This window comes from Balaenoptera physalus, assembly GCF_965194825.1.
Source record: "Balaenoptera physalus genome assembly, contig: SUPER_7_unloc_3, whole genome shotgun sequence".
NCBI lineage: Eukaryota > Metazoa > Chordata > Mammalia > Artiodactyla > Balaenopteridae > Balaenoptera > Balaenoptera physalus.
In genome coordinates this window covers 409,749-422,918 of record NW_028126532.1, presented here as the reverse complement: position 1 = coordinate 422,918, position 13,170 = coordinate 409,749, and the positions used below count along the sequence as shown (strand labels likewise).

The window sequence follows — 13,170 nt, the reverse complement described above, 5'->3', positions numbered from 1 at the left end:
GCTTAACCCATCCTCCAGACCACTCTGCACCCCCTTGCTCTCCCCAACATGAAGCACAGATCTTGTAAGGTCAGAAGGTTCACCTTCAAAATAGCATTTCCTTTTTAAAAAAATTTTTTTTAACTTTATTGAAGTATAGTTGATTTACAATGTTGTGTTAGTTTCTGCTGCACAGAAAAGTGACTCAGTTATATATATATATATATATATATATATATATCTATATCTCCTTTTTCATATTCTTTTCCATTATGGTTTATCACAGGATATTAAATATAGTTCCCTGTGCTATACAGTAGGACCTTATTGCTTATCCTATATATAATAGTTTGCATCTAAAATAGCATTTCCTTTTGTCCAAGCCCAAAGCCCAAAGCCCAAAGCCCCTGGTGACTTTAAGTTCACAGTTCTGTTTGTATGACCAGCAGAGTTGAGAATTGCAGTGTGCCTGGGACTTCCCTTTAAACAGCATGCTTCCCACTGCCTAGTACAAAAGCACAACACAGGAGAACAACAAACATTATCAACAGCATTTTTTCTCTTGAGTGTATTCATTTTAGCAGTTCAAATTCATTTTTCAAGTTTCCTATAAGCAGTTTCTCTATTAAATTGGACTCCTCAGAACTCACGTGAACTCTTCACTCTTTTTTCCTTCCCTAGTAAATTAGATTTGTTTTGTTTTGTTTTGGAAACAGGATTTTGATTAAATTTTGTTTCCTTTGAAAGAAGAAAGCAGTGAAAAGAATAAAACACTTTTAAGCAGGTAAAATTCTATTCTTCTCAGGAAGTGGAGAAAAGTTCACCGGCAGAACCCAGGGAAGATCTGGGCTGATTCCAGGCTGGCGTTGGGTTAGCTGCAGTGCCTGATTCAGGGGCAACCGCACTGGGCAACCGTCCATCTGAGAGATGAAAATCCCTCAACTGCTGCTGGGGTGAGTCTCCTTGGTGGCCCAGATGCATTTCAGGGCCCAGCGCTCACTCCTGGCAGAAGCACTGCCCTGCAGTGGGCCCTGGAGCTGCCTCCAGTTCAGACACGGCCAGCTCACTCAGGGATCACGCAGGGGCCATTCAGGGCTCCCCTATTTGGCTCGATGAACCTTCAAGAGAAGGTAGGCCACTAGAATCATTTTCTACATTCCAGATATTTATCTGATATGACCTTTGAGCCCTTTATAAAGATATTCTCTACAGGTGCATAGTAGTAGTATTAAAGATCACCAATTAAGAGAAGACATTTTAATTAAAAACTAATATAGTCATTGGAAAGAATGTTTATATTTTGCTCATTATAGGGAACAGAGATAGAATTTGCTAAGGACCAAGGACTCCTGGCCCTGGGTCCTCTCAGTGGCTTCAGAACCAGGATGGCCTCTGCCACAGTGTTTCCCAGAGCTGCTCCCATCCATCGACTCCTCCTATTCAGAGAAGCGGAGAAAACCTGTCTATAAAAGGTCTCCTAAAAGACAGTGAGGGGTTAAGGGGTCCCAGCTCATGCAACTAACTTATTCCTGCCTCTCTGTACCTTGATGGGTAATGGCCGGACCACAGGAAGTATTTGCAACTCCTAGAAAAGAAGGGGATTACAAATTAACACAATGTAAATATAATAAAGTAAAATGTTATCCTAAAACAGAGAGGTGCACAACTGTTTTTCTTTTACAACGTGTCTCTGTCTCTAACTAGCTAGGTGACTTTGAACAAGTCACTTTATCCCCTGTCCTTCCGCCCCTGAGTTGTTCCCTCTGAAAAATGACTGAATTTGAACTTGATGGCTCCTGCATGCCCTTCATGCCCCGCAGTCCCGGGCACTCTGGGCTGCCATGTGGGGATGATGGCTTCTTGGCAGCTGAGGCATCAAGTGAGAGCAGCATGGTGTACCAGGTACTTGCAGCCACAACTTGATTTAATTTAAACTGTATTTCATGAGGTAGATAGTAGTATCCCCATTACAGATGGGAATACAGAGGTTTAGAGAGAATAAATGATTTACCAAGGTTCCTAGAGCTGGTTAAGTGGTAGAGCCTGGATTCAAACCTTGAAAGCCCATGCTTTTGGTGGCTCTGCGTTGAGATCCTGCCACTATGCTAGACATTGGAGTAACAACCCCAGGTGCACAGCACTTACCAGGAGCCAGACACAGTTCTAAGCACTTTGCATATACTAATTCGCCTAATCCTCACAACGGTCTCATGCCATTTCACAATTGAGGAAACTGGGGCACAGAGAGATTAAACAACTTGCCCAAGGTCACAGAGCTGGTATGTATAGGAGGGATATTCATAAGCACAAACGATAACTTAGAACTGGGTTTCTCCTTTAAAATAAAGTATGGAAATACTATTTTTTTACATCTATCTGTAGAATATTGGCACAGAAATTTTTCGAATACCAAATCATCTACCTTTCAAAACTTCCTCCAATACTAAGATTCTGTTCCCCAAGAAACCTAGTCAAAGCGTCACCCCAGGACCCTCAGGTTGGGTATGCTATAAAATACATTCGTTTCTAGAACAATTTATCCTTCTTTAAGAGGGCTCTCCTAATTATGTTAATCTGCACTTTTAAAAAAAATGTGTAACGTAGTTATCCAAAACTTGAAAGATGAATAGGATTCTATAACATTATAAATTGTTTATTTGTAGTATCCTGAACTGAAACTTAATAATTTCACCAAGCATAAAATAAACTCTTGTTTAAGTAAAATTCTGGACAATCATTGCTTGGACAATCTAAGATCACCCTTTTGAAGTTTTTCAGGATTTAGGATTCAAAATAACATTTTTAAATGACTCAGTGTTTATACAACACCAGCACAGGGAGATGTGGGTGAAGGTGAGAGAGCAAAACACAGTGCTCATATATTTTATAATTATTTATTGAGTATGCACTAGATACTTGTGAATACAGTGATGAAAATATTGTCACAGCTCCTATCTTTGGTCAATGGAGAAGGCAGACATTGATTCATACATACACAACTACATACTTAGGTTTTATTACGTGAAACCAAGAAGTGCAGAGTCCTGAAAAACAAAGAAGTGCAGAGTCCTAAGAGAGCTTATAACTCAGGGAGGGGAGAGCTCCCTGAGAAAGTAATGTTTGAGCTGAGATCTGAAGGATATATATCTCAGATCTTGGTTGAGAGATGAGAGCATTCTCGGTACAGAGTGTGCATTCCAGGTACATGTGCCAAGATGCACAGAAGAGGAAAGGAAGGGCTAGTGGGGATGGGACACAGAAGGAAGGATGGTTAAGGATGGGGCTTTAGGTAATGGTGTGGCTGGCACAGTGGCACATCCAATTCTACTCCCTCTTTCCCGAAAACAGAACCCCACTTTATTGAGGCAGTGGGCAGAGACCCCTTGATCTCAGTGAAGGCAGGCCCAGTCCCCAGACTCAAAAGAAAAGTCATAACCGGTTGGCTAATTTTTTGCCTCCTTTCCCAGTGACCGGAGAGGGGTTGGCAAGTGGCCAGTTCTGACCAATAAAGGAAAAATGCAAGAATGCTGGAGGGTTCTTGGGAAAAATTAGATTTCCAAATAAAACCTCAGAGATCAAGAGAAGACATCCTTTTTGCCTTGCCCCTCTTGTCCTGACTGTATGTGACAGTGCGGCACTGTGGTCATCTGGAATGCATGACAATCTTAACAACACAAAGCCACCGGGTGGAGGATGGCAGAGTGGAAAAGTAGCATCTGGGTCCTTGACATTTCCAAGCCTCTGAGCAAACCCTGGAACTGCCTCCCCCAGGCTCCTTGATATGTAGGATCATGGAAGGCCTTTGTTTAAGTCATTATTGCTCAGGTCCTCTTATTCACAGCCAGATGCAACCAAAACTGATATGTGGGGGAAGACATTTGTTTCAGTGGTCTATTGTTAAGTCATGAACCACCTCAGAACTTGATGGCATAAAGCACCCATTTATTATTATCTCTCACAGTTCTGTAGGTTGACTGTGCCCAGCTGGGCAGTTCTCACTTGAAGTCTTACAGGTGGTTGCCGTCATACAAAAGCTGCAGTCATGTGAAAACTCGACCAGGTTGGATGCTCAAGGTGGCTCACTGACGTGTATGTTGGCTGGGTGCTCCGCTGGGGCTGTCAACCATTGTGCCTATTCATGGCTTTTTCACGCAGCTTTAGCAGCTCACAGTATGGTGGCTGGTTTCCTAGAGGGAGTATTCTAAAAAACAGTGTTCTAGCAGAAACAGTAAAGTTTTTTATGACCCACTTTCAGAAGCCACATGGCATCACTGGTCAAAAGCAAATTGCAGAGCCAACCCAGATTCAAGATGTGAATACCAGGAGGTGTAATTCAGTGGGAGGGTCATCTTTGAAGACTAGGTGCCATACTGTTGAAGGATTTTAAGTGATGAGTGATGTAGTCAGATGGTTGCTGTATCGAATGGATCGGTGGAAAGGAAGATAAAATAGGGAGACCAGTGAAGTGGCTTTCGAGGATTGTGATTGACTCCAATATCCATTCTGTTCCTCCCATTGTGTATCAGCAAATCATCCCTTCTCTCCTTTACACTGACTGATTCAGGTGTGGACAGATCCAAGTCATGTAGACCAAGGAGACTTGAGCAGAACTCTCAGGGTCTCTTAGAAAAATCGTTCCTTGCTCTTAAGAAAAAACCTCTTGAAACCAGTCTCTCTCTTTGCCTGGACGTGAACATGGAATCATGCAGAACTGATTACCATCAGCTGCTGTCTTATAGCCAGTGAGGAGTACTGGTCTTAAAATTATCTTGATATTGGTCTTACAAAGAAGTTGATACTGTGGGTAGTGGAACAAAGATCTCAGAAGAACCAGAGGCTTCAATAGCTTTGTTGAGCCACAGGACTGGAGTTATCCAGGGATGACCTGAACCTCACTTTTTAAATTTTTCACAAATTATTTGATTGATTGATTATCACTGCATATTTTGCAAGGCTACAGGTATAATTAAAGACATTAGAGCAGGTGTCCAGAAGGACAAGGGATGAGAATGGGAGTGGGGACTGGAGACAAAGTGGGGGGAAATGAATGGATGGATGAATAGAGAGACTACAAGTGATTTATAAACTTAGCAGTCTGAATAACTCAACTTTATACCCCTACAATAATAAAAATAATAATAATGAATTGAGAGCCCTTAAGAAATATTATCTAAGAAAGGGTTGCAGGAATGGATTCAAGGGTGTGTATACAAAACTACCTGTTTGATATACTGCAGGGTAATGGGAGATTTAAGGGATTTTCAGTTAATTTTAATATTAGGCCAACAAATCTATTTGATTTTAGATCCAAACAGAAATTTTTCTACATCCCACAATAAGATATTTTTCCACTGTTCAATACACATAAATCACTGATAACAGTGACTGACACATAATGCTAAATACGTTAGGTAAAATATTATAAAGAACAATTAAAGATACAACTTGGCTTAATTTTGATTTTTTTCCTTTTTAGTACGTATACTATATACACATATACACATATACTTACATATATTATAGGTTAAGAATTCAGATAAAAGCACGAGGTTTATAAAAATAAAAATCTGTCCTGGCCCACCCTTCCCCACCCCAGATTCCCATTTCCAAAAGGCAACTACTTCTTTTAGTTACTTCTAAAAATTTCTTTATATTTTTAAGCAGCTTGCTCTTCTTGTATTTATGATGTTTTCATTTTGCTGTTATTCATTAACAACATGTTATAGAAGATGAAGATTCAGGTGTCTTAACATTATCCCTCACACACATTTCAACATTTCACCAACTCCCATCTTCTCAATATAGTTGAACCCATTTTTCAGTTAAGTTCATTCACAGTGTTTCTATTATTAAATGACTTTAAATGTTGTTCACTGTCAAGCCAAATAGTGATTCCTCTCTGTAACATTTTTCTTCTGGGTTTAATTGCCTCTTTTTGTTAATTTTCTTGATGTTGGACCCACTTAGATCCATTCCTTCTGTCCTCCATCCCGTTAATCCAATTTGGCCTAGTCACACTTAGGCCTGCCCACAGCTGTCATCCTGGAATCTCCTTCCCTTCTTTTCTGTGTGAGGTGTCCCATGTCATCTTCTTTCTTGTTTTGCTACTCATTTGGGAGTGGCATATCACCCAGGAGTTTCTTGAGAAAGAGTACCAAGGTGGATCGGTTATTAAGAACTTGTGTGCAGGCATCAGTGCTGTTCTGTTTTCCAGACATGGAGTAACATCACACCTCCTCGCCACATGAGTAGAAGTGGCATGTCACCTTCATGTCACAGCACTAATTGCTAGTGTGAAACTGGCACTAACACAATGATAGGTGATGTCCAGGATGGTGGCTGTTGTGTTGGCCTGGATCATGAAAAAGGGCAGTGTTGCAGAATCTCCCCTACTCTCAGATTTACAAAGGGGTGTAGCATAAGCAAGAAATAAACTTGTTATAATAAGCCACAAAGATTTGGGGGATGGTTGTTACTGTAGCATCACCTAACTGATCCTAATTGATATACACTGTATGTCTTCATTCTACTTTTATTATTGAGTAATAGTTAATGATAGACTTCTTTGCTGGAAATCATTTCCTTCAGAAGTTTGAAGGCATTGAGGACTTGCCTGGTGGCGCAGTGGTTAAGAATCCGCCTGCCAATGCAGGGGACAGGGGTCCAATCCCTGGTCCGGGAGGATCCCACATGCTGCGGAGCAACTAAGCGCATGTGCCCAACTATTGAGCCTGTGCTCTAGAGCCCACAAGCCACAGCTACTGAGACCGTGTGCCACCACTACTGAAGCCTGCATGCCTGGAGCTGGTGCTTCACAACAAGGGAATCCACTGAAATAAGAAGCCTGCGCACCGCAAGGAAGAGTAGCCCCTGCTCGCAGCAGTGAAGACCCAACACAGCCAAAAATAAATAAAATTAATTAATTAAAAAAAAAAGTTTGACGACATTGGTCTATGCTGTCTGGCTTCTAATATTGCTAATGAGAAGTCTGACCCTATATTTACACTTGATCCTTTTTATATGACCCGTCCTCCTATCCCCCCTTTTAGAAGATTTAGGAGCTTTCTTTATTTTCATTTTTCTTTAACTTTACAATGGTATAAGTAGTTGTGGGACTTCTTATAATCAGTATGTTGGGCACTTGAGGGAGCCTTTCAATCTGGAAACTCATGTCCTTTGGGGAATTTTCTTCTATTATGTCTTAGATTGTTTCCTCTCCATCTTTTCCTATGTGCTGTCTTTCTGGAACTCAAGTATATGAATCTTGCAATTCCTAAACTGTTTCTCTCATCTGTGTGTCTTTTGTCCCTAATTTCTATCTCTTTGTTTTTTTGTTATATTTTCTGGGACATTTCTTTAACTTTATCTTTCAAGACTTTTAACACATTCTTTCATTTCTGCTTCCATGTTTTTAATTCCCAAGAGCTCTTCCTTATTACCTAGATGTTCCTTTTTATGACATATGGCTCTTGCCTCATGGTTGCATTATATTCTTCTTCTTTCCATGAAACTATATTTTTTCCTTCTTCATTTCACATTAACCCTGTTTCCCCACGTTCCTTTTTTTTAAAATAAGCTTTTTATTTTACAATAGTTTTAGATTTACAGAAAAAATTGGGAAGATAGTAGAGTTCCTATATAACTCACAACTAGTTCCCCTATAATTAAACAGCTTATACTAGTATGGTGCATTTGTCACAACTGCAAAGCCAGTTGTGCCAAGCTCTTTTTATTCTTTGTTTTGGTGTTTTTCTTTCATGTTAAATTATTTTTTCAACTCTGCGGTGACTCTTGGATGACCATTAATATTTAAGAGTTAGGAAAATCCTGATATATAAAGTAAATGGGATTTTACTGGGCTTTAATAAAAAAGTCTTTTCAGTGACTATGGTAAAGTCTGTCACTATATTAACATTCACTTTATTCAGTGTCTGAGTGGGCAGCAGTCCAAGGTAGGAAAAAATTAAAATTTTAGAAAAATTTTTTAAATTTTAGAAATTTTTTCAAATGTACTGGAAACTAATACCTAATATGACCAAATAGAAGTAATATCTGAGGAAATATGGTTAATAGGGAAAACAGGAGGCCATCTTAAAGTAAATGTAGTTAATATACCCAGTAAGTGGTGCTTTAAGGCAGAGCCTTTATACCTCTTTTCTCCTGTATCTACACTCATTTCCATTTCTATTCCTTACCTCTCTTCTGAACTTCAGATCCAAACATCCACCTGCCTATGGGACATCTCCATGCAGATGTCTAACATCTGCTTTCAAACTTGCTCACCTTCAGTCTTCCCCATCTCAGAAAATGGTAATGCCATTCACTCAGTGATTCAGGCTAAAGACCTTGGAGAATCCTTGATCTACTTTTCTCTCCCATCCCACAGTGGCAAATCTTATCAGTTCTATCTTGAAACTGTCTCTGGTATGATGACTTCTCACCTCATCCAACTCTACCACCAGCGTCTAACTAAGTCAGGACCTTTGCAGTAGCTCCCCTCACCCTACACCAGCCACACTCTCGTCTTTGGTATTTCTTGAACTCCCAAAATATTTTCTCATCGCTTGGTCTTTCCCCTACCTATAACACTCTTTCACCAAACATTCATAAATTTCATTCCTTTATTAAAAGTTCTGCCCAAACAACAACTCTTTAGAGAGCCTTCCCTGTCCACTTTCTGTAATTCTTTATCTCTATACATACTTTCCCTTTCTTCATAACATTTCATGACATTAAGCTGTATATTTTGTTGTTTATCTGTTTATTACCTGTCTACCCACTACAGCGTAAGCACCAGGAGGGCAGGGATGTGACATTTTTTGTGCATTTCTATGCTCCAGTGCCTTAGGAAGTAAGTGCTCAATAAATAAATGTTGATGAATTCCACATCTAGAATTTTAAATAATTTACTTCTCTAGAAATTAAAAATGGTCACTGAAATTAGATTTTAAATCAATGACCTGATGGGCTGAATAGCCACAACTAAAGACAAAATGGTGGACTAGAATATTGACACCAGGAATTTTACCAGAATGAAGTTTAAAAGGACAAAAATTGGAAATTTTGGAAAAAAAGTTAATCTATATAAAATTTAAATACATACATATAAAGAAAAAGGAGTTCTTTATTGTGGTAAAACATACATACATAACAAAATTTACCATTTTAACCACTTTTAAGTGTATAATTCAGCACCATTAAGCATCCTTTTATGTGCTTAGTGACTATTTGTATACCTTCTTTGGTGAAATATCTGTTCAAATCCTTTGCCCATTTTTTAACTTGGTTGTTTGTTTTGTTGTTTTTGTTCAGTTGCAGGAGTTCTTTATACATTCTGGATATTAATCTCTTATCATTTATGTAGTTTGCAAATATTTTCTCCCATAAATAAAAAACTGTTTTAAAGGTAACATAAATAATGAGGTAGAAATAGTCAAAAAAATTGTTCTAGAACTGAAGAAAGACATAATGCTTCAGCTTGAAAGAAACCACCTAGTACCCAGCAAAATAAATGAAAAATGTTTAACATTACTACATATAATACTTGTGTGTGTGTGTGTTGTGTTAGTCTCAGACTCTTGATAGTGATGCTTATGGTTAGGAATGCCTGAGACACTTGCCCAGGGCCTATATTACAAGCAGCCAGTCCCCACAGACATTTCCCTGACCTGAGCCAATGTTGTGGCTGGTCTGGTCCTTGCAGTACTTATTATGATTGCAGGATGCACTTCAGCAAAAACCATCAGGGAACTTTAAGGAACAAGGTTTATTACTCACAGGTCTTGGAGGGTACATGGCAAGCTCCAGGGCCACACTGTGAGGTCACGGAGAGGGAGGGAGGCAGGGAGGGAGGGATGGCGGAGAGAGAGAGAGAGAGAGAGAGAGAGAGAGAGAGAGAGAGAATCTAGCAAGAATCAGGGGCTCTGCCTTTGTTAGGGTCCAAGGTTGGGGTGTGTAGGGTTTTGCAGGTTCACTCTGTCAGGAGGAAGAAATTTTTCTCTACCCTTCTAGGTTCTTCTGGCTGGTCTAAGAATTAAATTGACATGAAACAGATTAACAGGAGAAAATCACACAAAATTTTAATAACATGTATACATTGCAGAGACCCAGGAAAACCAGATAACTCACCAAAATGGCAGGAACCCTCACCTTACATATCATCTTCAGCTAAAGACAAAATAGGATGTTGGGGATAGCAGTTTGGGACTTCAAAGAGGGGGAAGGCAATTTACATGGAGATGGAAAAGCAACTGTTTGGTAAACAAATGTTTGCTGGCCATGCAGAGACAGTGAGACAGAGAGGAATTTTAAAAAACACACTGCTAGGTTCCTCCCTCTGTACACACCAAGTTCATACCATAGTTATCTATGGTGATAGCTCCCTTCCTGAAACAGTCCTCTATCTACATTCTTTAGGCAGTTAGGAGGAAGGTCAAAGGTTCTTCCTGAGTCTTTTGGGCTTTGATTTTTTTCAGCTCAAAATAATCTGCATGCCAAAGAAACATTTTGGGGTGAGAAATTTTGCTCCTCTGTAGTCCCACTTTTGAAACTTAAGTTTCACAGTCCAGAAGTTAAGTTGATAGATTGCTTTTTATCTCACTGAACCAGTATCTTAGTCCTGATAATAGGTCAGTTCAGTTACTCATTTCAGGAAGCAGAGATGCAGGTGGGCTCCCAAAGCTAGGCCTATAGGGTGTGAGAAGTTGGGTATTTAATAAGAGGCATTTCTACGGAGACAAAAGAAAAACAATGGTTAATGATTGGAGCAAGTTATAAACTCACGGTCTGAGTGAGTTCTGATTGCTGCCAGTGCAGAAGATTTCTCGATGTCAGGATTGAAGCATCTTTTGCAGTTTGAAATGTCTCTGAGGATGTCATCAGGTGTTCAGGTAAACTTTCTGAGTGCCTTACACAGCAATAAGCACAGAGATGGTCTAAACATGGGCTATTGAGGTAACCTCTCTTAAGTTTATATCAAGTTGTTCAGTTTCAGTTCACAGGGCTTCAGGAAAAGGGCAGTTTTAGTTCTCAACGATTCCAAGTCCAAAGTGGGAGAAAAATTGGAAACATTAGTTTGAAAAGTTGTAGTAAAAGATTTGAGTAAACTAGAAGAATTCAGGATCCAGACCAGCTAACGAGTGGAAAAGCAAAACCTTGAAGACAATTAACAGAACTAGAATCTAATACCCATGACTGTGTATTAAAGTTCTACTGAAAAACAACTTTTTTCTCTAAAGTCATCCTCATTTCTAACAAAGATAGCTGAATTAACATTTAATTTGTTTGCCAAATAAATTTAGTTTCATTAAACCTAGCCTGATTACTTAAATCCAGAAAGAATAGTGATTGACCATAAAGACTATTTTAAATTTGCTTCGCTGGAACTTTTCACAAGGAATCCCAGATTAAATTTTTATTAGCCTATGGAGGCCAGGAAGCCATGAAGCCACACCAAGGACTTGCCATCTGACTTGCCTGTAATACCTATATATTTGGGTGAATTCCTCTCTTCTTGAGGTCCCCAAAATATTCTGAGATTCTTGTGCCTGCCAGGAAGTGACCTTCCTTACTCACCTGGTAAGGCCACTGAGAACCTGTTAGCAGGGTACCAGGCTAACTTTCCAAGGGATTTTATGGCTCCCTAAAGTCAGCCTCAGTTCCTTAAGGCTGTCTGGTTGTATCTGATTCTATGCACATTCTCAAATATGACTTTCCAGCCAAAGCCATAGCCAAAGTTTCCAATTGGGTCCTGTTATAAGGGGAACATATTCTTAGTGAACTTATACAAATAACTATATTGCCATGAAAATAAGAATACTCACTAAGAGTCTCCAAATTCTGGAGCAATCAGGTAGGGAGAAAAAAAGATAAATGTTTCAATTCTACTTACAAATGTATAATTTACCAAGTAGCTATAATATTGTCAGCTTAAGAGGAAAGATTTCCTTATATCTGGAAAGCAAAGATTAAAAAGCCTGTAATAGTTCAGATGAAAAGTCATAAAACTTATGATCATGTTCATCAGTTCATTCAGTTTGGTATAATTAATTCTTATTGACATTGATCTTTGTTAGCAGTTTTATGAAGCCATCAGGGTTTTCATTAGAGTTCTGTAATTTCTTACTCAGTTAAGTATATGATTTGAAAGTTATCAGAAAGGTATATATGTCAAAAAATTCTTTCTATAAATCTTCTTGAACATGAAGCATTTTTGTAAAAGCATCAGAGTAAAACAGTAACTGTCTATAAATGACAAAATACTTAAAATGGTATGGTTAAAGATCTTATTATAATGCAATTGACAAGGAAATTTGGTTATTTCTGTGACATACAACATTATAAAATAATAACTAGAATTGTAATTGATATTATACCAGGACATATCTGAGTTTTATATAGAATTTTATATAATTTCTATAACATTTATATTAGTAACATTCATTCATACAATATAACCTAAGGTTTATCTCAAATTATCACTCATTTGACAATGCTTTCCATGTAATTTAACATACCAAATAAGCCTAATAAGTTTAATATCTCTCTTTGAGATTTTTCAGGGGCCCTCTGAAAACCTCAAAGTTAGCTAGAGGTCAAAAAGACTTCATCTAGAATTTGATTTGGGGAAATTTCTCAAAGATATCAAAAGGTTTAAAACACTTGGTCAAATAGGATCATAGGTCACTGTGAAAGGATACTTATTCACTTAACCGAAGTGACAATAAGATATTTCAAAGGCAAATACAGAAACTTACAACAGATTATTTAAAAGGTAAAGAAATTTTACAATCTGCTATCAAAAACAGATCAATATTGCAAGATAACTTTGTCCACTTAACAGAGAGAAAAATTCAAATTCTAGTTTTGCAACAGCTTAGTTTTAATATTAAAATTCATTCGCTCAATTAAATTTATTATATTTATTCTAAATTTATTCTATTTTATTCTTAGCCAGTCCTAACCACGCACAAAACTTTTTCTCAGGGTTTCTTTTCCGTAAACCTCTATAACACCTTTCTTTTGTATATTCAGATTTTGTCCTATGCTTTCCCTTTCTCTCTCTCTCTCCTTTTTTTTTTAACTTCTTTTTAGGACAAAATTACTTGTTTTCCCCTTAACAAAATGCATTTCCATTCCTTATACTTTTTTCCCCTTACATATAAAGATGTTTTCCTTATTAATTTTGATAAT

At 38.3% G+C, this 13,170-nt stretch overlaps 1 long non-coding RNA gene across 1 annotated transcript; it reads left to right on the top strand.

Annotated features, from left to right (window-relative positions):
• The first annotated feature begins 228 nt into the window (after positions 1-228).
• LOC309665291 lies at positions 229-1,632 on the top strand. Its single transcript, XR_014266303.1, has 2 exons — positions 229-932; positions 1,293-1,632. It is a non-coding gene; the product is annotated as an uncharacterized lncRNA (long non-coding RNA).
• The last annotated feature ends 11,538 nt before the right edge of the window (positions 1,633-13,170 follow it).